Source organism: Anabrus simplex, chromosome 1, assembly GCF_040414725.1.
Source record: "Anabrus simplex isolate iqAnaSimp1 chromosome 1, ASM4041472v1, whole genome shotgun sequence".
NCBI lineage: Eukaryota > Metazoa > Arthropoda > Insecta > Orthoptera > Tettigoniidae > Anabrus > Anabrus simplex.
The window spans coordinates 1,658,643,232-1,658,667,054 of NC_090265.1; positions in this window are offsets into that span (position 1 = coordinate 1,658,643,232).

Sequence of the window (23,823 nt, forward strand, 5' to 3'; positions counted from 1 at the left end):
AATGTCGCTAGTTTAATGTCTTTTACTTCTAACTTATGTATAAGATACCCTGAGTCCACTCAGCTTTCACTCTCATAAAATAAATTTGGTCTGAAAGCTGACCGGTGTAAATAGATAGTTTGGTTTGGGAGCTGACTTCTTTCTAATAGAGTACTATTGATCGCAACTGCGATCTCACTGGATTAGCTTTGCTGCACCTTGCTTCAGTCTAACTTACTATACTATCATCCCGGGTGAATACACGTCCTAAATACTTGAAATGATCTACCAGTTCCAACTTTGTATTCCCAACCTGTCATTCAATTTTGTTAGGTTTCTTACCTACTGACATCGCTTTAGTCTTAGTAAGGCTAATTTTCATATAATATTCATTGCACCTATTTTCAAGTTTCAAGATGTTAGATTGCAGCGTTTCAGTACAATCTACCATTAAGACCAAGTGGTCTGCCTGGGCCAAACTGCTCACTACGTTTCCTCCTAACTGAATTCCTCCCTGTCATATCATTCATTAGATGATCCATGAAAAAAAAAATGAAATCGTGTATGGATTTTAGTGCCTGGAGTGTCCAAGGACATGTTCGGCTCGCCAGGGGCATTTAATTTGACACCCGTAGACGACCTACACGTTATGATGTGGATGAAATAATGATGAAGACGATATATTCACCCATGTCCCGTGCCAGCGAAATTAATTGCCGGGGCCTCTGTGACCAAAGGCCAGCACGCTAATCATTTACTCATGGAGCAGGACTAGATGATCCGAGTAAACTGTGAACAACAAATGTGGAAAATTACAGCCTTGTCTAACTCCTGTAAATATCTTGAAAAAGAATTAAATCTACCATAAGTTCTAACTGCAGCCCAATTGTCAACATTAGTCAGGTTGAATCTTCTTAATAAACTACCCTCAATCTTATTATTATTATTATTATTATTATTATTATTATTATTATTATTATTATTATTATTATTTCTTTCTTTCTCTCTTAATGTGTTTACTCTCCAGGGTCGGTTTCCCCTCGGACTTAGTGGGGGATTCCACCTCTACCGCCTCAAAGGCGGTGAGACGTTGGGTCTGGGGATACAAATGGGAAGGACGACCAGTACATCGCCCAGGCGGCCTCACCTGCTATACACAACAGGGGCCTTGTGGTAGGATGGGAAGGTCGGAAGGGATAGACAAGGAAGCGGCTGTGGTCTTAAGTTAGGTATCATCCCGGCATTTTCCTGGAGGTGAAGTGGAAAACCACGGAAAACCATATTGAGAATGGCTGAGGTGGGAATCGAAACCCCTATACTCAGTTGTCCTCCCGAGGCTGAGTGAACGCCATGCCTGCTCTCGTACCAATTGTCAAATTTCCTGGCAGAGCCGGGAATCGATTCCGGATCTCCGGGGGTGGCAGCTAATCTCGATATCCACTACAGCACAGAGGCGTATTTTTAATTTATTATTATTATTATTATTATTATTATTATTATTATTATTATTATTATTATTATTATTATTATTGTTATTCCACTTGTGGACCTTGTGTCTAATCGCAGTCCTGTTTCCTACTGTGAGGTGTAATCAAATATTATGATTTTACGGCCGGATGCCCTTCCTGTCACCAGACTCAATTGGGGAGCTAATGAAGATGGAATGGGGGTGAATGAAACTGGATAAGGAGGTGGAAAAAGGGTTATAAGGTATATCAATAGGAACAGTCCCGGCACTGACTGGCAATGAAAATGGGTGGGAAACAACATAAAACCATTCTGGTCGGGTTCAAAACCGTTCTTCTCCCGATTTCAAAACTTAGCTCTGTAGCCCTGAGGGGTTAACACGCACAGCCACTTCGCTCGGTTCTTTTATTCTTACTCTTATCATCGCACTATTAGGTTCGCGAAAGCTGCGGAGGCCTTCAGCTCTTCGGAACCCTTCGGGACCCTTCGGGACCCTTCGTTTCTATCCCTGCTTTTTGAAACGCCGAAATTCTTTCTCTTTTCTTGCTCTGATTAATTTTTAAAAGGAGAAGGTTGCCCAGTTTAAAATAATAATCACCACCACCACAACCTTGTTACGAAATAACATACTATTCAACTTGTTAGCTGTTTGCACAACTTTCAGTCCTCACCCGACTATAGCAACTGACAGCCTGGCATCTAAGTTTGAAAAATGGAGAGCAAGAGAAATCATATTAGGTCCAACAGATGCAAGAAGATAGATGGAATGAAGAAACTCAAACGTGGAACTCAGAGCACTCTAGTGGTCACTAGGGAATATTTTTCATATCAAATGGTGTCCTGTCACTTGAGCTCCTCTGACATTTCCCAGGGGACTCAAAGTTGTTCTTCGAAGGGAACACTTCCATAACGAGCTGTCTCTCAGTCCTCTATCATTTCTGAAGGATGGACCTTATGTATTACTCTATTGTAGATAAGTCAGAGTAAGTTCAAATGCCACCAGGAAACAATGAATGCCAGTGTGGGAATTCAGGGCTGATGACGCGATACAGCAGATTCAGCGAGTAGAGACAAAGCATAGCAGTGCAGCAGATACTGTTTGTGTGCGACTGAAAAAATTCACTCTTTTCCAAATGTTTTCATTCAATAAATTCAAACATACGATGACGAGATAATAGATATAATTTTAGCGTACTGTATGCTGAATGATAATAATAATAATAATAATAATAATAATAATAATAATAATAATAATAATAATAATAATAATAATAATCCAGACATGTCTTCGAGAAGCTTCATGAGATTGCTGTCAAAAGTGACCTCCACATCTCTTACGAAGAAGCACAGTACATCGACTCCAAGAACTCAAACCTGGTGCCACTTGTGACCCAATATGGCAGCGTCACACAAGTAAAACAGTTTAAGTGCTTAGGTGAAGTTATCGAGAGCACTGGCAACGAAAGACAATCCAAAAAATACCGTGCTGAAAAATTATTTAAAGCCTATACAATCACCTGGAACGTATACAACAAGAAATAATTTTCCAACAAGGGCAAACTCCGACACTACAACACTATTGTTCTCCCAGAGACACTTTACGCAATTGAAACATCACCATTAAACATCTGTATTAGAGACATTGAGAAACTGGAACAACAGACAATTAGGAAAATATTCGGACCCAAGTTTGAAGATGGCATCTGGGTGCGAAAAAGCTGGGAGGAACTCTATTCATTGACTGAGCGATTGACTTCACTTGCACGCAGCAGACGTATGAAATTCTACCGACATTTAGCACGAATAGATGGCTCACGATTGACCAAGAAAATCTTTTTTCATTATCAATAGAACACGATAAACCACAGTTCGCTGGCTAGTAGACATCCAAAACGTTCTCACAGAAGTCGACATTGACCCACTGGAAACCACAATGACTTCATATAGACAAAATATCAACACCCACACGTTTGCACCCAAGAAACCGACGACGAGAAATTTGAAAATCAAAACGCGTGGACACAAGAAAGACGACAGGCCCATAGTGAAAGTATGAGGAAGTTTTGGGAAGATAAGAACAAGAAGATCAAGAATAACAATGCTAAGTAATGGTTCTGCGTGCTCCTTAGAGGGCCAAACACATATATTTGTATAATAACAAACATAAAAGACGCTAAATAACTTCAGTCGTGGTTCTTAGTTCGGCAGAACGAAGAAGAACGATGCAAAGACATAGATGATCACTTATTCTGTTCTTGGAATGAAAATGAGTAAATACAGACATGCTAAGTGAATACTGTATACATATTTTCCACTAACTGTTTATTGGATCGGAGATCAATGGAATGAACAGATTAGGGAGCATTTTGTTACATGCCAACAGCCTAAATTACGTTGGCATTCCAAAAGTCATGCGATAGGGGTCTAGTATCGTGTAAGACGTCCTATAGCTCGGCCAAGTGCAGCAACTCGCCGTGCCATCGTTTCCACTAGTTGAAGAAACACCTATGGAGAGATTCCGACCCATGCCGTTTGGATAGCTACCCACAGTTTCTTGCTGTTTGTAGATGCCCGGTCTTAGTGGATGTGAATGGAGATGATCACCACGACCCACAAATACTCCACAAGTTTCATACCAGGCAAATGAGATGGCTATAGCAGTGCTTGAAACTCCCTTTTCACGCAAAGGTCTGCGCCATATCGGAATCCTGCTATCCTTTCGAAACAACGTTACAGTAACTCATCAGAAAAAACTTCATGCCATCAGTCCTCCAGGGTCCGAAATGCAAATAGAAAGGTCACGCGCCCAGGTGAGAGACTGTGCTCGGTGTCCTAGTGTTAACAACAACACTCAGGTAGGTTTTCGGCCCCCAAATCTCACTGACGTTAAAGAGATCGTTAGGCGTCCGCGGTCGGACACTGCTCTGTACTTTGTACTTTCGGTGAGATATTCCCAATACACATATACTGCCGACGATCGAGGAAAATTAAATGTCCACACAGCTTCGACAATGGAATGTTCCATCCATTGTACTGCCCCGTTCGTTAGACGATAATTCACGTCACCCTGCCACGACAGGTGCAGGTAATGTTTGCGCTCACTCTCGAGATGTCAGTTAACACCTGATACAGGTCTGGGCACTTCCAAGACGCCACGTCATGTATTATTACCTTTAAATATTGATATGCCATGTTTTTGGCATGTCAGTGTACATTCCAGTTCATCAGGAGTATTATAAGGGTTGTCCAGATGAAGGCGAGAATTTTGTAGGTTTTTGTAACGATTTATTGTTTGAAACACGTGAACAGAAAATGAAGTAAAGATGAAAGATCTTCGTTGGGGTAATCACATACATGGTATTGTAAATAAAGGGTGCAGATCTATACACATGTTTATGAGGGTATTTAGGGGATGTAGTGAGGATGTAATCGTGCTCTTACATCCTCACTACGTCACTAGTAAGAGTGTGCTTGGAGACCCTCAGCACGATTACTTGATTAGAGAACTGAAAAATTATATATACAAAGAAAAGCAGCTCGATTTGTTCTGGGGGATTTCCGACAAAATAGTAGCGTTACGAAAATGTTTCAAAGTTTTGGCTGGGAAGACTTGGGAGATAGGAGACGAGCTGCTCGACTAAATGGTATATTCCGAACTGTCAATGGAGAGATGGAGTGGAATGACATTAGTAGACGAATTATTTTGACTGGTGTTTGTAAAAGTAGGGGTGATCACACTACTAAGATAATTTGGAATTTGAGAGGACAAATTGGGACAAATATTCGTTTATAGGAAGAGGAGTTAGAAATAAGAATAATTTACCAAGGGAGATGTTCAATACATTTCCATTTCTTTTGCAATTATTTAAGAAAATAACTAGGTAAACAACAGATAGAGAATCTGCCACCTGGGCGACTGCCCTAAATGCAGATCAGTGGTGATTGATTGATTGATTGATTGATTGATTGATTGATTGATTGATTGATTGATTGATTGATTGATTGATTGATTGATTGATTGATTGATTGATTGATTGATTGATTGATTGATTGATTGATTGATTGATTGATTGATTGATTGATTGATTGATTGATTGATTGATTGATTGATTGATTGATTGATTGATTGTGATGCCTAACTGTAGTCGCCTTGTTTGTTCAAGCACGTGTCCCAGTCATCCACTTGTTGACGGATACCCCGAGCCGTGGTTGGGGGAGAAACCTTTCTTCAGCGGCATCTCGAACTCAACCTTTTTTGCGAACCGGCATCCCTTGATGGTTCTTTTAATTTTCTCAACAAGCTGCCTACTATGCCTGACCTGATTTTGGCACGTCCTTACTTGTCCATGATGAAATTCTTGACACCATCCGAACACTATACTGTACTCACATTCGGCACACGTCCTTCATACGAAGTTAAATGTCGGGTCCGCTAACTCCATCTGCTATCATGAACTGATTAACCGAAGCTGATTACTTGGCAAATCCATACCTAGATATTTGAGAAGCGTATCTCCAAAAGGTACCAAGTTAAACAAATCAAAATTGAGATGATGATGATAATGATGATGGAAAATGTGCATTAGTAGGAAACACCAGAATATGAAAGGAAAGGAAATCATCAAATACCCATGTTGAGCAGGGTATTTATAGCCACATTTCATGCCAATAATACCAAACACCAAGGGGGGGGGGGTATTTGTCGAAATATAACATATCCATGCAGTCAGTGAGAAGCCATATCCGGGACACATGACCAGCAGCAACAGAACACTTTGTTTAAATTACTTTGTTGTGTTCAATGTTTCCATGTAATATTATTTAACTAATCTGTGCCTTCACAGTAAATAACTCAATTGAATGGGTGCTCGCAAAAACGGGCTAACCAACAAATTTGGAAAAAATGAGTTATGTGCTGCCATTAATTGCGGAAGGTTCAAAGTAACTAACATGAGGCAATCCTGTGTGGTGAGATACAACGCTTTGAATTTTATGCCATTTTATTTAGGCCAATTTTTTATTTCAAAATCGGGCTAACAGACGTTTATGGAGGAGGCCGTAAAGATGGCGTTGCTGTATATGCAGGTTAGCAAACCTTATCCCCAAATATACTAGAGGCTGTGGGTGTTTCTTGTGTTTTTGTGCCAGATGAATGGAAAGATTTCGTAAAAAGAGCTGAGTAAGGAAGCCATTTCAAGTAGTAAAAATGACAAGTGATAAGTTTGTGAGCTCAACCTTTGCTAGAAGAATTAACCAAGAGAATGGTATCTGTAAATAAGCAAAGAGTACTAATTAGTAAAGTTGCAGGCATACTATTTATGAAAGATGTACCATTTAAGTGTTTTTAAAATATTTTTATGGTATTGTTGAGGAATATGATTATGTTAACCTTCACAAAAGGAACAGTAATGGTTGTCGGCCATCACTTGCTAGTGTTCAGCTGTCACCAAAGTACAGTGTTACAAGGCCAATAAAGCCAGCAAAGCTTAAGGACTTGCTTAAGCTACTTGAATATATCCCTGCAATATATCACCAGTATTACAGAGAACTAACAACTGGCAATGGCCAAGAGGTGACTGAGGAATCATTTTCCAATGCTTTAGAATATGATCCATATGACTGATGTTTGTCCTATGAAGCAAAGTTGTGTCATATTTCAAAATAAGTCTGAAGCATCTTTATGTCTAAAAAGAACCCACGGCACTTATGCCCTTGGAAGAGCTCTGGCATGCCCAATGACCGCTAGTCAGCCCGAAGGCCTGCAGATTACGAGGGGTCGTGTGGTCAGCACGACGCATCCTCTCGGCTGTTATTCTGGGTTTTCGAGACCGGGGACGCCATCTCACCGTCAGATAGCTCCTCAGTTCTAATCACGTAGGCTGAGTGGACCTAGAATCAGCCCTCATGTCGAGGGAAAAATCCCTGACCTGGCCGGAAATTGAACTCGGGGCCTCCGGGCGAGAAGCAGGCACGCTACCCCTACACCATGGGGGCCGGCATCTTTATGTCTAATTTACTGTATAAAACAAAAATAAAGTTTGGTTACGAATCTAAGGTAAAGTACTAACTATAGCTAGGTCAACGCAGAAGTCAATTTTCTTCCATTTTTTATATTCCTATTTTCCCAAGAACTCTTCATTTTTAATACAGTTTCAATCTATGGTATTGATAATTTAAAGGTACTACATCAAGATGAAATAATGAAACAAATATTATTTTTATGGTATAATTTTTGTTTTTTGACATTTGCAAAAGTTGATTTATCTCTGTTCTGACAAATGTTGGTTAGCCCGTTTTTGCGAGTACCCATTCAATTTTGATCATGTTATATTTAAATAAAATCAATTTTCGGATGACTACAGTGAAATTTATGACTTTCAAATGGAAGTATAAGGGGCGATCAAAAAGTTTCCGTTCCACGGTCGCACAGTCCTGAATCGGGATGCCAATCAGGCAAAACCGCCGTGATCATTAGATGCTCATCCCAGCTACGCACGAGCTGAAGATCCCCGTGTGGTTAAACACCGGGTCCTGCTGCATGAAGAAGACGTGACCGCCTACTACACATCCTCGTGCGACAGGAAGCGTCGATACTTCAAGGCCTTTTTGAGGGGACCGAAGGCGCGATAATCGCATGGGGAGAGAGGACAGGACTATCAGGACCGCCCGCTTGTTGTTGTCTGTAATGGATAAGTCTGGCCTCCCAGATCGACCGGCTCCTCTTTGCCTACAAGTACGTGCTTACATCAGAGTCGTGCTACGTTGCATGTCCGCTGCAGCAACGCTCTCGAACGGAAACTTTTTGATCACGCCTTATATTTAGTGTTTCAGTGCCAAAACTGTTCATAAACATTTAAATACTTTGTGTGGTAATGCATTTGTTTTATCTGAGCGCAATAAAAGAGCCAAAATTAATTTTCTGTTGAAATTTTTCACTCTGAGTGTTTTACCACTATCCTGTAAAATGTTACTTTTGTATGCGGTACCTTTTGGAAACAAAGATTCACACATTTTGCTTCCGCACGTAAAAATAGGTACACTAACACATCACGGACGAGACCACTTCCTAACATACGTAGCTATACATCGATGTGAACGCAATGATCCCTTTCTTCAAATAACGACGCTCGTACTGAAGTCTCGGTTTCATTTGGATAACTCTCATAAATACAACATTATTTCTACCGAGTTGAAAATAAACCTGTTTTACAAACCTAGTTTTAAATTCCTTACCAAAGATAATTATTCTTCTCTCCAGCCAGATATTTAAAATAACTTTCAATGAAGTACTTGAGGTCTGAAGCCATGTACGCCTCAGGGAACAAAATCCTTTCTCCATTTCAAGAACCGCTCGCTATCCGACTGGAGAAGCGCGAATAAAAGCTCATTTGATGGAAATTAGAGAAGAAGGAACATATATTCTACATTTAAGTCTCTGCTTATTTGAAAGTGTAATAGAAGTTCATTAATCCTCAGTTCAGTCGAATTTAATTAAGCTAGATTTCAACGAGCTCCTTATTATAGACTTAATAGAGTACTCCATCCAACTATGGATTATTCCAACCCTATGCATACTGTTAAGAAGTTTAAAATAGTAAATTATGTACTGTACATATTATTTCTTTCTCTCTTTCTTTCTTTCTTTCTTTCTTTCTCTCTCTCTCTCTCTCTCTTTCTTTCCTTCTTAGCCAGTTTACCCTCCAGAGTTGGTTTTTTCCTCACACTCAGCGAGAGATCCCACCCCTACCGTAAAATGACAGTGTCCTGGAGCGTGAGCCTTTCGGTCGGGGGGACACAACTGTGAAGGATAACCAGTACCTCGACCAGGCGGCCTCACCTGCTATGATGAACAGGTTCCTTGTGGGGACGGGAAGACATGGAAGAGGGAAGCAAGCGGCCGTGGCCTTAAGTTAGGTACCAGCCCGGCATTTGCCTGGAGAGAAGTGGGAAACAGCGGAAAACCACATCGAGGATGGCTGAGGTGGAAATCGAAACCCTATCTACTCAATTGACCTCCCGAGGCTGAGTTGACCCCGTTCCAGCCCTCGTGCCACTTTTAAAATTTTGTGGCAAAGCCAGGAATCGAACACAGGGCCCTCCGGGTGTGGCAGGTGATCATTCTAACCAGTACACCACAGAGGCGAACTGCTTGGGTATTACAGAATTAATTCCTGTACAATATGGTGCTTTCAAAATATTTAAAAGAATGCATTAGCGGTACTTATTTTCATTTTATGGGTTATACAATCGAAATTTGAAATGGTACACTGTATTTTTGAAAGACTGGAATTTGTAAAATAAATTTTGTGGAAAATACAAGTCACTGATCATAACATTCAGTTCATTCTGGCTCCATGGCTAAATGGTTAGCGTGGTGGCCTTTGGTCACAGGGGTCTCGGGTACGATTCGTGGCAGGGTCGAGAATTTTAACCATCATTGTTAATTTCTCTGGCACGGGGGCTGGCTGCATGTGTTGTCTTCATCATCATTTCATCCTCATCGCGATTCGCAGGTCGCCTACGGGAGTCAAATCAATAGACCTGCACCTGGCGAGCCGAACATGTCCTCGGACACTCTCGGCACTAAAAGCCATACGCCATTTCATTTTTTTCAGTTCATTCTTAACTTCTTTGTATATTATAGATACTAGTACGAGTGTCAGTGACCACTTAGAGGTAAATCAACTACCGGTTCTGTGTCTGCTACTTTTTTTTTTTTGCTAGTTGCTTTACGTCGCACCGACACAGATAGGTCTTATGGCGACGATGGAACGGGAAAGGCCTACGAATGGGAATGAAGCGGCCGTGGCCTTAATTAAGGTACAGGTACATTTGCGTGGTGTGAAAATGGGAAACCACGGAAAACCATCTTCAGGGCTGCCGACAGTGGGGTTCGAACCCACTATCTCCCGGATGTGAGCTCACAGCTGTGCGCTCCTAATGTTCTGTGTCTGAGGAATATGCGTGTTTTAATTTGGTTCCTTGTACACATACATCTTTCATGCCAGATAGTAAGAATATAAGTCATGTTATATCGGGTCCTCGTAGTACAAGTCACTGATTTAACTTTCAGTAGTTAGCAGAAGTAATCTATTATTAAAAAATGAAAATACCATTTGAACGCCTCTGTGGTGTAGTGGTTAGTGTGATTAGCTGCCATCCACAGAGGCCCGGGCTTGGTTCCCGGCTATGCCACGAAATTCGAAAAGTGGAACGAGGGCTGTAACGGGGCCCACACAGCCTCGGGAGGTCAACTGAGTAGAGGGTGGTTCGATTCCCACCTCAGCCATCCTGGAAGTGGCGTTCCATGGTTTCCCACTTCTCCTCCAGCCAAATACCGGGATGGTACCTACGTTACGGCCACGGCCGCGTCTTTCCCTCTTCCTTGTCTCTTCCGTCCGATCTTCCCATTTCACCACAATGCCCCTGTTCCGCATAGCAAATGTGGCCGTCTGGGAAAAGTACTTGTCCTCCTTCCCAGTTTCATCTCCCCGAAACAACGTCTCATGCTCCAGGACACTGCCCTTGTGGTGGGATCCCTTGGTGAGTCCGAGGAAAAAACCGACCCTGGAGGGTAAATTGATTACGAAAGAAAGAACGAAAGAAAGAAAGAAAGAAAGAAAGAAAGAAAGAAAGAAAGAAAGAAAGAAAAAGAATTTACAATTTTCTGAAATATGTTGATGTAGGTCCAGTCATTTGAAACCCTCCACAATCGATGTTTTTAAAAGTTCAATCTCGCGTCCTGAAATTCAGTTAATTCACACTTATACTATTTGGCGCTGCATAAAAAGTATTCTCGTTCACTCAGTCATCATTGGCCTGCAGTTAGGGCTGTTGTCCAGCTGGCAAATCCCCAAAAATGTGTTCATCTAGACCTTTCTCAAACGATTTACAAAAGGGAAATTTATCGAGCATCTCCCTTGGCAAATTGTACCAGTTTTAATTCCTCTTCCTATAAAGAAACATTTGCCCCGATTTGTCCTCTTGAATTCCAACATTATCTTCATAATGTGGTCTTTCCTCATTTTAAAAACTGAATTAAAGCTAATGCTTCTACTAATGTCATTCCACGCCATCTCACCTCTGACAGATCAGGAACATACTGCATTGTCGAGCAGCTCTTCTCCTTACCCCAGATCTCCTCAGCCCAAAGTATGCAATAATTTCCTAACACTACTCCTTTATCGGAAACGTTACGTCGTTAACTGTCCTTTTTTCCACCCGTTTATTTCAGTCTTTATTTAGTCAGTTTACCGTGAAAGTTTGGTTTCTATGGTTTCTCCCCCGGACTCGGCGAGGTATCCGACCTCTATCACCCCAAAGGCAGTGTGCTGGAGTGTGAGACATTTGGTCCTTCTTCCTTTCTTGATCCGTTTACCCTCCAGGGTTGATTTTTCCCTCGGACTCAGCGAGGGATCCCACCTCCACCGCCTCATGGGCAGTGTTCTGGAGCGTGAGATTTGGACCTAGGGGAATACAACTGAGGAGGAGGAGAAGTACATCGCCCAGGTGGCCTCACTTTTCATGCTGAACAGCGTTCTTGTGAGAGGATGGGAAGATTGGAAGGGATAGACAAGGAAGAGGGAAGAAAACGGCCGTGGCCATAAGTTAGGTACCAACCCGGCATTTGCCTGGAGGAGAAATGGGAAACCACGGAAAACCACTTCTAGGATGGCTGAGGTGGGAATGGTAAACCCCTCTACTCAGTTGATCACCCGTGGCTGAGTGGAGCCCGTTCCAGCCCCCGTACCACTTTTCAAATGTTGTGGCAGAGCTGGGAATCAAACCAAGACCTCTGGGGGTTGCAGATAATCACGCTAACCACTACACCATAGAGGCGGACGAGACATTTAGTTAAGCATACAAATGGGGAAAATGACCAGTACCCCTCCCAAGCGACCTCACCTGCTATGCTGAACAGTGGCCTTATGGGAGGTGGGAAGATTGGAAGAGATAGACAAGGAAGAGGGATGGAAGCGACCTTGGCCTTATGTTAGGTACCATTCCGGCATTTTTGTGGAGGAGAAGTGTAAACCACGGAAAACAACTTCAAAGATATCTTAAGTGGGAGTTGAACTCCCTCAATTCAGTTGACTCTAGAAGCTGACTGAACCACATTCCAGTCCTCGTACCACTTCTAAAATTTCGTGGCAGAGTCAGGAATCGACCTCCCGGGGTGGCAGATAATTATACTAATCACTGCACCACAGAGGTGAACTGCCATTTATTATCGTTGGTAACAATTATTCCAAGGCAGCAGAATTCGAAGGGAAAACTTAATTGCAGATTTTGTGGGGATAACCAATCCACGTCACAGGGGTATTCATTTGCTGTTGCAGTCGTGGATCTCTCCAAGGATCAACCTACCATTCACTATACAACATTTCCAAGTAGTCAGTCACATTCCACGACAACTATTACCAGTGGAATGCGTTGATCTTATTTTTAAACTTGTTTCGATCGGAATCTCCATTAGTCACAGTTCTTCAGAAGGAGCATGATACACAGCTGTTGTGTTACTTGACACTTTCTACTCTGTCTATTTATAGGCGTTCTCCTTACTCGGTACTCTCACAACGAGCGTTGCTCACCAAATTGGACTTTTTTAAATTAAACATATGGCTTCTGAGAAGTCATTGCCGGAGGCTATCATAGCCTGGTTCTCGTTACTGAGTGATACATTATAATAAAGCTCCTTTTAATTGAACTGTCTCTGAATTGAGGGAAATGAAAATTGTGTGGCTTACTGGACCAGTAGACCTGCTATACCGCCTCAAGGGCAGTGTCCTGGATTTTCAGACTCTGGGTCTTGGGATACAACTGGGGAGGATGACCAGTACCTCGCCTAGGCGGCTTCACCTGCTATATTGAACAGGGGACTTGTGGAGGGATGGGAAGTGTGGAAGGGATAGACAAGGAAGAGGGAAGGAAGCGGCCGTGGCCTTAAGTGAGGTACCATCCCGGCATTTGCCTGGAGAAGAAGTGGGAAACCACGGAAAACCACTTCCAGGATGGCTGAGGTGGGAATCGAACTCCTCTCTACTCATTTCACCTCCCGAGACTGAGTGGACCCCGTTCCAGCCCTCGTACCACTTTTCAAATTTCGTGGTAGAGCCGGGAATCGAACCCGGGCCTCTGGGGGTGGCAGCTAATCACACTAACCACTACACCACAGAGGCGGACGACAAATTAGTTAATTAAATAATAATTTTTCAACATACGTTCTAATTTGTAACAGCCTTGTCAAACGCCAAGTTGCCGGAGTTTTCCGTATTCTACAATATTATTTATTCACTGGACCAAAAATATTTCTCAGTATCGCCCAGGTGGCCTCACTTTTCATGCTGAACAGCGTTCTTGTGAGAGGATGGGAAGATTGGAAGGGATAGACAAGGAAGAGGGAAGAAAACGGCCGTGGCCATAAGTTAGGTACCAACCCGGCATTTGCCTGGAGGAGAAATGGGAATATATTCTCGTTCTCAATATTTTTCTCTCCCATCTATTCAAGAGGTCTTCACCTGCTCCGACCTTTGTCATGTTTCAGCAGTCCATTATTTCTGTATTTTCCCCAGTTTTAACAAAATTCAAAAACCAACAGATCTCTTGAATCTATTTTCTAAGAAGCCTCGAAAGTTGGATTTTAGATTGTAATATGAACATACCATTCACCGTAAAATTCTTCACTTTAATCATATTGTTTTTGTTCTGTATTTTAATGTACCGGTATTGCAATCTCAATATCAACATCAGTGTCCTTATGACACTCCTGCATGTGCGCACCACATAAAAAAGCACCTTAATTATGTTCCATTATCATTTTTGAAACTATAACCCCCCCACCAAATCGGTCGATCCTGGCTACGCTACTGATTTCAAATAATGCCTCTATGTCACGAAGTCAGTAACCATTAACGAGCTCAAGAACAATATTCAAGCGGATATGTTTGCCGTACAGCCGGACACTCTTGACAAAGAAGTCAAAATGCTCTGAAAGGAGACCGTCTTTACAAAAAAAAGCGAATGACGGTCATTTTTCTGAAGTTTAGCAAACATTTTCAAGGCCTGTAAGAACTGATTCTTTAAAAACGTTGCCATTTATTTCAAAATAAAAAATGTACTGTATGAGTGTTTCAAACTCGTTCGTGACTTGTGCGCCACCCGTTACAATACACTTTGCCTTCTTGCTGTCTATGCTGACCTAGACAGGAGCGTAATGTTGCCGAGGTTACCAGCCTCGCTGAAATATGGGTGTGACAATGACGTTGACAGTATCCGGAGCATTATTTAACGGCTCCTGTGAGCATGAGAAGGGAGGAATGCGACAGTGGCAGATGGCCTGGCACATGTTATCGCGCGCCCGACAAAAAATAAGAACTCACCATTCACCCACCGCTCATCCTCACTGAACACTACTTTTAGCCTCCCTCTCCTAGTCTAGACATGCCAACAAAGGTGTAAGAAACTCGTGCCGATGAGAGGCACACGAGAATATAACGACCGCATATCCAGAATATTCGTACATGACTGTTATAATAATGACTCTCTAAGACAATTATTTTAGCTAAATGATTGGGAACATTGCGACTATCCAGAAAGTTACGACGGATAAACAGAAATGTGTATCACCGTCAAGTTTTAATGTTAAAAACATTTCTTAGCAAAGTAGGGCTGCCCATACTACGAGACCCCCTGTGGGTGGGGGCGGTAGAATAACTCCTACGGTATGCCCTGCCTGTCGTAAGAGCCGACTAAAAGGGGCCTCAGGGGCTCTCAACTTTGGAGCGTGGGTTGGCGACCACGGGGCCCTCAGCTGAAACCTGGCATTGCTTCCACTTACTTGTGCCAGGCTCTTCACTTTCATCTATCCTATCTGACCTCCCTTGGTCCACTCTTGTTCTTTTCAGACCCCGACAGTATTACGTATGGAGGCCTAGGGAGTCTTTCAATTTCACGCCCTTCGTGGCCCTTGTCTTCCTTTGCCCGATACCTTCATTTTTCGAAGTTGTCGGACCCCTTCCATTTTTTCTCTCTGATTAGTATATATAGAGGATGTTTGCCTAGTTGTACTTCCTCTTAAAACAATAATCACCACCACCACCACCATACTACGAAAAACTTAAAATTAAGTCCTTTCCGCGATTGTGCCGAAAGTTGAAGGGATAAAGGGCCCGGGAAGGTTTCAGATTGTGAGTCTCAGATAGCTCTATCAAACTAAAAATACAAATTTCGGAAATCGCTTCTGGCCTAAATGCAGTTCCGGAAAAAGCAGCTTAAAATCGCGTGTTTCCTTACTTGTTTTCTCTTTTATTCAAATCCTAGCCAAATTAACTTATTTTCATAATTCTTTCTGCACTGTCTTCCTTGGTTCAATACCCGCAGCCATTCTCTGATATTTTTGCAAAATGTCTACAGCGAATTGCTGATCTATTCGGCCGGTGATTGCTTTTTAGGAATAAATAAATAATATATTCTCCTTTATTATATTTTATTTACCTCAAATTCATAACTCACATCGCTAGGATTTTTCCAACATTGAGTTGCTTGCCTGAAGGACTAGAACTGCGGATTTTTCAGGCTGCTTCTAAAATCCTTCTACAGCGTTGTCAAGTGTGTATGGAGTGCTGAGGGGAACACGTTGATCCACGTTAAGTGAAAGCCTTTGAAATTATATGGCAACGGTTGCGCAGACATTTCGCACTTTCCAGTGAAAATCATTTGATGATGTAGCCTAGCCTCCGGAGAGGCCTGGTACAGATGACGCCCAAGGGCGACCACCGCGTCTTAGTGACTAACTGACTGACTGACTGACTGACTGACTGACTGACTGACTGACTGACTGACTGACTGACTGACTGACTGACTGACTGACTGACTGACTGACTATGATGATGATGAGGTAGGAATAGTGAAACCAGTTGTCAGCACATAGCCTACTCCTGTCGAATAACATCAAGGAGTCTGTTCGAGGCTTAACGTCCCCATCCGAGGAACGAATCACTGTCGACAGCGTCATGCGCTCTCACTGCATATAATCACTGCGCACATGCTTGAAAATGAATCCAGGCTTTTGGCAGGCAATTTTGCGATTAGAAATTGTATACCACGAATTCTCCTACCCTGCCGGCCAACAATCTGATGGTGAAATTTTCTTCCATCACCGAGACTTGAACCAGATAACCAGGGTGTAAGAACATATATCCTGACGCCTTAATGATCATGGACTCCAGAGGGGATAGTCAGTATGCTTTCTTAATACTTTTCCACCCTTAAGGAACACGTAATGTTTTTAGAATTTACAAATTGTGAACTTGTCATTTTGTGATTTTCATCATGTATCCTTTTTTCCCATTTTATATCATTACTGAGGACCTTTTTCTCCTTTGGTTTCAGGTGAGTGTGCTCGTGCAAGTCAACTACGTGCCTGTTAGTTCTTAGACGAGGTTAGTTATTACATATTATATATTATTCTTACACTGTAATCATCTCCAAACCGGGCGAGTTGGCCGTGCGCGTAGAGGCGCGCGGCTGTGAGCTTGCATCCGGGAGATAGTAGGTTCGAATCCCACTATCGGCAGCCCTGAAGATGGTTTTCCGTGGTTTCCCATTTTCACACCAGGCAAATGCTGGGGCTGTACCTTAATTAAGGCCACGGCCGCTTCCTTCCAACTCCTAGGCCTTTCCTATCCCATCGTCGCCATAAGACCTATCTGTGTCGGTGCGACGTAAAGCCCTTAGCAAAAAAAAAAAATCATCTCCAAACCTACTTCTAGCAACAACTGCTGGACAAGTTAACGTACGGTGCATTGCCTGTCAGATCGGAGAGCAAATACACGTTTCTTAATTATGAAGTAAAACCTTAGAATAATAAAGTGGGTGCGGGTATTCATTTCCGCTCAGTATCAGATTCCTATTTTCTACAATGTTCCTTATATTTAATGATGAATATAGCAAATTTTCTCGATATTGGACTTTTTACAGAAATATATTATGAACAGACTGTTAAAGATAGTATCTTTATTGCTTTACAATTATAAAGAAAATAGTATGCAGAATACCAAAATAAATGTCCTAGAACTTATGTTATCTATTAACATGTTCTGAACATAAAATTTTCAAATTTGACCGGCTTCCCCACATTAAGAAATGTATATTTTGATAATCACTACGATTTTATCTTCAAGCAGAAGACGGACAGCGTCCGCAGAATTTTGGAGTCTTCCTGTGATTGTATGTAAGTGAATTTATTTGTTCAAATATTTCGAAACCCGCGCCTTAGTGTATGCTACCCTACGCGCAGAGTAGTTGAACACGAGCTGCACGTGCTAGTTGTGGAGGCTCGACCTGACCATAGTCATCCTTTATTAAATATTGTTCGCACATCATTCATAGCCCCATAAATTTGACAAAGTAGATTTATTCAACTGTCGAAACTAAAAGCATTGGTATCTTCAGTTACTGTTTTCATTGAGGAATAAAATAGACTGACATTTGAATGATTATCTCAGTAACGTCATGAACAATCCATACTATTTACATATCACTAATACCGGGCGAGTTGGCCGTGCGCGTAGAGGCGCGCGGCTGTGAGCTTGTATCCGGGAGATCGTGGGTTCGAGCCCCACTGTCGGCGGCCCTGAAGATGGTTTTCCGTGGTTTCCCATTTTCACACCAGGAAAATGCTGGGGCTGTACCTTAATTAAGGCCACGGCCGCTTCCTTCCAACTCCTAGGCCTTTCGTATCCCATCGTCGCCATTAGACCTATCTGTGTCGGTGCGACGTAAAAGGCAATAGCAATAGCATATCACTAATAGTCCTATACTATATATGTGAAAATACTTTCAATTGTCTATAAAAAAAACTAAATCCCATGGCGCAACCGCCCTGAAGGGGCATGGGGCATGGCCTACCAGCCTCGCGGTAAACGTCTTAAATTTATCACGTAAAGTCGCGTCCTCATGTCGAGCACGTATACAGCACGTGTTCAACTAAAGTGCGCGTAGGGTTGCATAAGTTAAGGCACGAGTTTCGAAATTTGAACAAATGAATTCACTTCCATACAATATTACAGGAAGACTCCAAAATTCTGTAGACGCTGTGGACGCTGCTCAGCCCGAAGGCCTGCAGATTACGAGGTGTCGTGTGATCATGACTACAAATCCTCTCGGCCGTTATTCTTGGCTTTCTGGACCGGGTTTCAACTGTCTATATCTAAGGATAACTGAAATATCGGTCTCAAAAGTCATGAAAAACAATATTACCTGATAAATACCTACATAGGTAGTATAAAGTTTAAATATTTCAATCTTAATTCTGGTGGCTCGGGGGCAGGGTGTGTTTGCCGTGCTGTAACGGGTAGTATTATTAGGTGACCTCGTTGGAGGCCCGAGTTTGATTCCCAGTACTGTCAGAAATTAAAATCTGGCGGGATATGATATGTGGTTAAAATGGTACATGTAGCTCACCTTCATAGTGGGGTGTGGATGGAAAGAGCTGCATCATCTCGGAATGAAGACACGAGTTTACTTTTTATTTCTTCTATTATCAGTGCTTTGATGCTTGTCTGATTTGATTGTGTGTGCGCTTTGAATTCGAAGAGAAATTAATTACCGACAGCTTCTCTGCACGGTTGATTGACTGGTGACGATGTTTAAGTTAGTTTCTCTAGAGATCTAGAGTACTGGAATGAATGGACAAGTCAGGATGGTGTTATATATTGAACCCATGACCTTTGTGCCCTAAGAACATTATGCATTATATAACAATTAAACTAAAAGTGGGATTCTTGATAGCATGGATTTGACACGTGACGAGGGGGTGATTACCTTCGGTCCCACGCTCTGGGGTACGTGACGTCAACCACACGTGTCGACGGCGGAAGAATCTCAATTCATTTTTATGAACTATTTCGAAGCGCGTGTACACGGCGTGACAACGCCAAGTCAAAAAATATAGTGCCTATCAAAGGAGGTCAATCAATCTCACAAATCGAACCCGTAAAATTTTTAAATGTCCATGAACACTACCGCCAGAAGTGTAGCAAGAATGTAGTCACTTTCAAAACTCTTGAAATTACAGTTTAGGTAAGTCAGAAAATTTAGAGAAATTTTCTTGGCGGCAAAAGGGGAGATCCGAAGAGAGGGGGTAACTGCTATAAATATGAAGGGACGCCATGACGAAGCTTCCTTCTCCGGCATTTGTGATACAAAGCGGACGAAATTGTTGAGTTGCTCCGCGAAATCAAATCAACGAAAGTAGACTGAGTTCGACTGCAGATTTTAGCCAGTGTGGCTAAGTCTTGACTCCGTGGGGAGATAGTTTTCTTGAGAGAAATAAGTGTATCAGATAGGACGGTCAAAGTACTGAAATATTCTAATGTGATTGAGTAATTCGTGTGCGGGAATAATTGAAATCCATCGTGTGCGCCCAGCAAACAAGTGAAGGGTATTTTCTTTTTTTTATGCTTTATTCCAGGAAACCTGAAGAAACAAAATGAGATGTACAGCCATGAATGTAAAGATGGCTAAATAAATGCCAGGGTCACAGGTGAGCCCTAAGACGAATACTGGCGTGGACATGAGGTAGGTGGCTTTCCATCTTACTACCTCTTATATCTTGTCTCGTGATTTCTTGTATTTGAATGGGGATTTACGACGCAGTGGTCACCCCTACTAAGTTTTGTAAATGTGAGGGTACGACTAAAAGAGTCATTTGTTTTATTTTCCACTTGGATAAAATTTTGAAGTCTTGCGAGTGCCATATAATGTTGTAAAAAGTTATTGAATAGGGTTCCGAAGTGATATCACGTCCAATGTAGATCGTCATCCGTGTGAGTGTACTGCCTGTAATTTGTGATGTCAAAGTGAGATGTTCATTCGATGTAAAATTCTTCTGTCTGCAATTTGACGTTAATAATAATAATCCATGGTTACTCATTTTCAATCGAGTGGAAGCGCGCTGTCGGGTGAGAACCTAGGGGATGAATTTGGTCACGGAGAGAAACGTTCTTTTTTAATGCCCATTTTAAACTGTGTCTGACTGACAAATAAAAGATCCAGTAGAATGTTTCAGTCATTTCTCGTAAAAAAATCAAGTTATTAAATACGATATCATTTATGCAAAGTTGTTCATGAGTAATGCATTGTGCGATATTAGATGTTGGGATTTCTAGTGAGGATTTTATTCCAGTTCTTTGTCGATGATAATTGTGGAGCTGGGAAACAGAGGTTAGTTTGTGAATCAGGTTGGACCTGTCATTGAAGCCGGGATACGGAAGCCCGAGGAATGTTTTATATGAGTTGAGATGAGATGTGCGAATCAGGTTAGAGTCCTGTCATTGAAGCCGGGATATGATAACCCGAGGAATATTTATAATGTTGAGAATGGAAAGAAATTCATAGAAATCCATGGCGGTATAATTGGCGTATAATTAGTGTGGGCATCTTGAAGCATATCTGTGCATTTGTTGGTTAGAATATCGTATTTGTTGAATCATGTCGGCAGAGTTTAAAGGGAGCATTTTGAGAAGTCAGTCATCTGTGAATAAACCAGGTGGTTCCTGTAACTGCCAAGCGAACATGGGGTGAGAGACCTAAGCGGACAGCGGGGATAATAACGGGAATAGGAGTGGAGTCGAGATTGTACTGCAATTCTCGACCAGGGAAAACGTTAAAATGCTGGATTTAGTTGAAAATTCATAGCCGGTAATGATCTAAGTGTTGTGAAGTACTGTAATTGGGGACGTAATGAACATTGGAAACCATGAACTTTGAGTATAAGGAACAGAGTAACCCAATTTCAAGGTTGTCCAAAATATAGAGCGATGGTCGTGATGATCGATTTGTCTGCGAGGGGTGTGCAAAATTCATAATGGTAATGACGAGATATGACATCGTAATTATATGGCGAGTTGTTTGGTTTGTACGTAGATTATTAGGATATCCAAGTGTTAAACGGTTAGGATTAGATTAGATTTTTAAGCATGATATCACGAGATGAGATATATAGCTGGACATGAATGATGTAACAAATTCTTTTCCAGCCAGATAAACATCGCAATATTGAATTCACATCGCAGCTGCGTAGAAAGTTGTGAAGAAACCAGAGTCCGCGGAGATAAAATTTACTGTTCTTTAACATTTCGATAAATCATTTAAATTTATTAAATTATTAAATTCAGTGAAACCGCATTTTGAAATAACTTTAATCAAGCGAATAACTTGGAGATGCATTCTGGAAATTTTAGTTTGTTGTCTGGGGAATATTAAAATAAAGTAAAGATTAAAGGGACATATCCGAAGGAAATGGATTTTACTGCCACAAAGTTTGTGAGCATTGCTATTGTTGTAATTATTGAACTTTGATTGATTGAGCAGTGAATGTGCTGGGGATAGTAAAGTGGAAACTTTGGTCATCAACCGATGTAACTTAATTGTGTTTAGCCTTCAGCCTAGAAACTTGGATGGTCAGGGGTCATCAACCTCAGTGACTTAGATTAGGGCCATATGCCATTGTAGCATCATTTCCTTGCGGTCATCATCCACAATGACTTTAAAGTAACTTAAAAGATTAGATGTCGGTCCATGACATAGACGCAGGTCACATCGATTCAATTAAGGGTCCATGCCGTAGAACCACTGTGTGGCACACACCGATTGGACGGCCTTAATTGTAACCAGAGTCCAGAGTTCGTGTTACGAGGGCTGGACCATAACGAATCACTATGATGGTACATGTGGTCTCACATGGAAGCCGAATTTAAGGATTTCCAGACTTTCCTTTCTTAAAAGAAATAATAATTGAGACAATGGTTTCTAGTAAGAATGCCCATCAGGCAATTACGTTAAAGTCTCACACCAGTGTTCTGACATTTATGTAAAAATGATTGTGGTGTCCAGTGGACACAATTGACTATGACATCGTTGACATAGTAAATTACTTCATTTCCCTGAATAAATAGGAATCTCATAAATAGACCTTTCATTCCAGTAGATAGATTAGAATTAATGAACCCTACCTTTACCTCAGCAAGTGACGAAGAACCCGAAACGACCCAAGAGACAGATCTCATGAGCTTTGCTGATAGGTAAGGAAGGTAGGTATCCCTCAATATGGACCAAAAGGGTTCAATATTTAACCATTCTCTGAGTAGTAACTTACTTATGCTGTAAGAAGTGCGGGAGGCCAGTGGGCATTATTAGAATAGTCGAAGTCGGACGAGATTATCTTCTGAGGAAGTGGACCAAAGTCTTCACGAAATGTACAGTTTCCGTACTCTTTCTATTTTTCACATTGCAGAAACTCAAAAATATATATGAATTTTTTTTGAAACGACACATGTCAAGGTTTTTGCCAAAATTGAGTTAAGGCAAGTAATACAGTCTTTAAGTAGCCTATAGATCTATCGTTTTCTGCAGACACTACACACGTCACTGCATTGCTTCATCCGGTAGCTCTGCCTGGTAATAATAGTTTGGTGGAGAAACAGCACTTGTCACTGACATGTGCACTTTATCCGTAAAATGAACTGGCTTGCTGTATCCAATCGGCAGTTCCACGCGTCCAGCTGGCAGACATTGCAGTAGCAGAATTGCTTATACACAAAAGGAGGGAAAAAAATTTACTCCAAAATGAAATTCGTCAAAGAGAAATGCTTGGAAGACCATTCAATTGCTGCTATTACATTCGACTTTATGCAAAATTTGCCCCTGCCAGATATCCCTGTACAGGATACTTTTTACTTCAGTCAGTTAACAGTGAATATATTTAGCGTCACATCACTGGTTCCTAATAAGAGGAAGTTTTATACATAGGCTATCATGAAGGGCAAGGACATAAAGGTCCGAATGAGGTTGTCTCTTTTCTTTTGGACTTCGTTAACAATGCCTAATTCGGTACAACACCGCCATGTGTTTTCAGACTCTTGCCCTGGACAAAATCGTAACCACACGATCATACGATTTTTCTTAGCTTTGGTGACTATGGGCAGATTTCAGACAATTAATCAGTATTTTCTTCAATGAGGACACTCGTATTTACCCAATGACAGGCATTTTGCTGCAGTAAAAAGTGTGATAAGGAAAAATGACAGAATTTACGTCCCCAAAGATTATACAGAGATGATTGTACTGTCCACAAGTCAAAGAAAGTTTACAGTTAAAATGGTTGAATCCAAAGACATTATTGACTTCAAATATTGGTGGCCTTCATTCTTTAAAAAAATTGCCTATCTGTGGAATCAATGAATCGCAGACTTCCACGAGACCAAAAACTATCGTTCCAGATATCGTTCTTCAGTCACTTCACATACTCGAGTGAAATGCCGAATACTGTACAAGCTCGAGATTTCATTGACGGTTTAGTGGTACATACGTTCAATC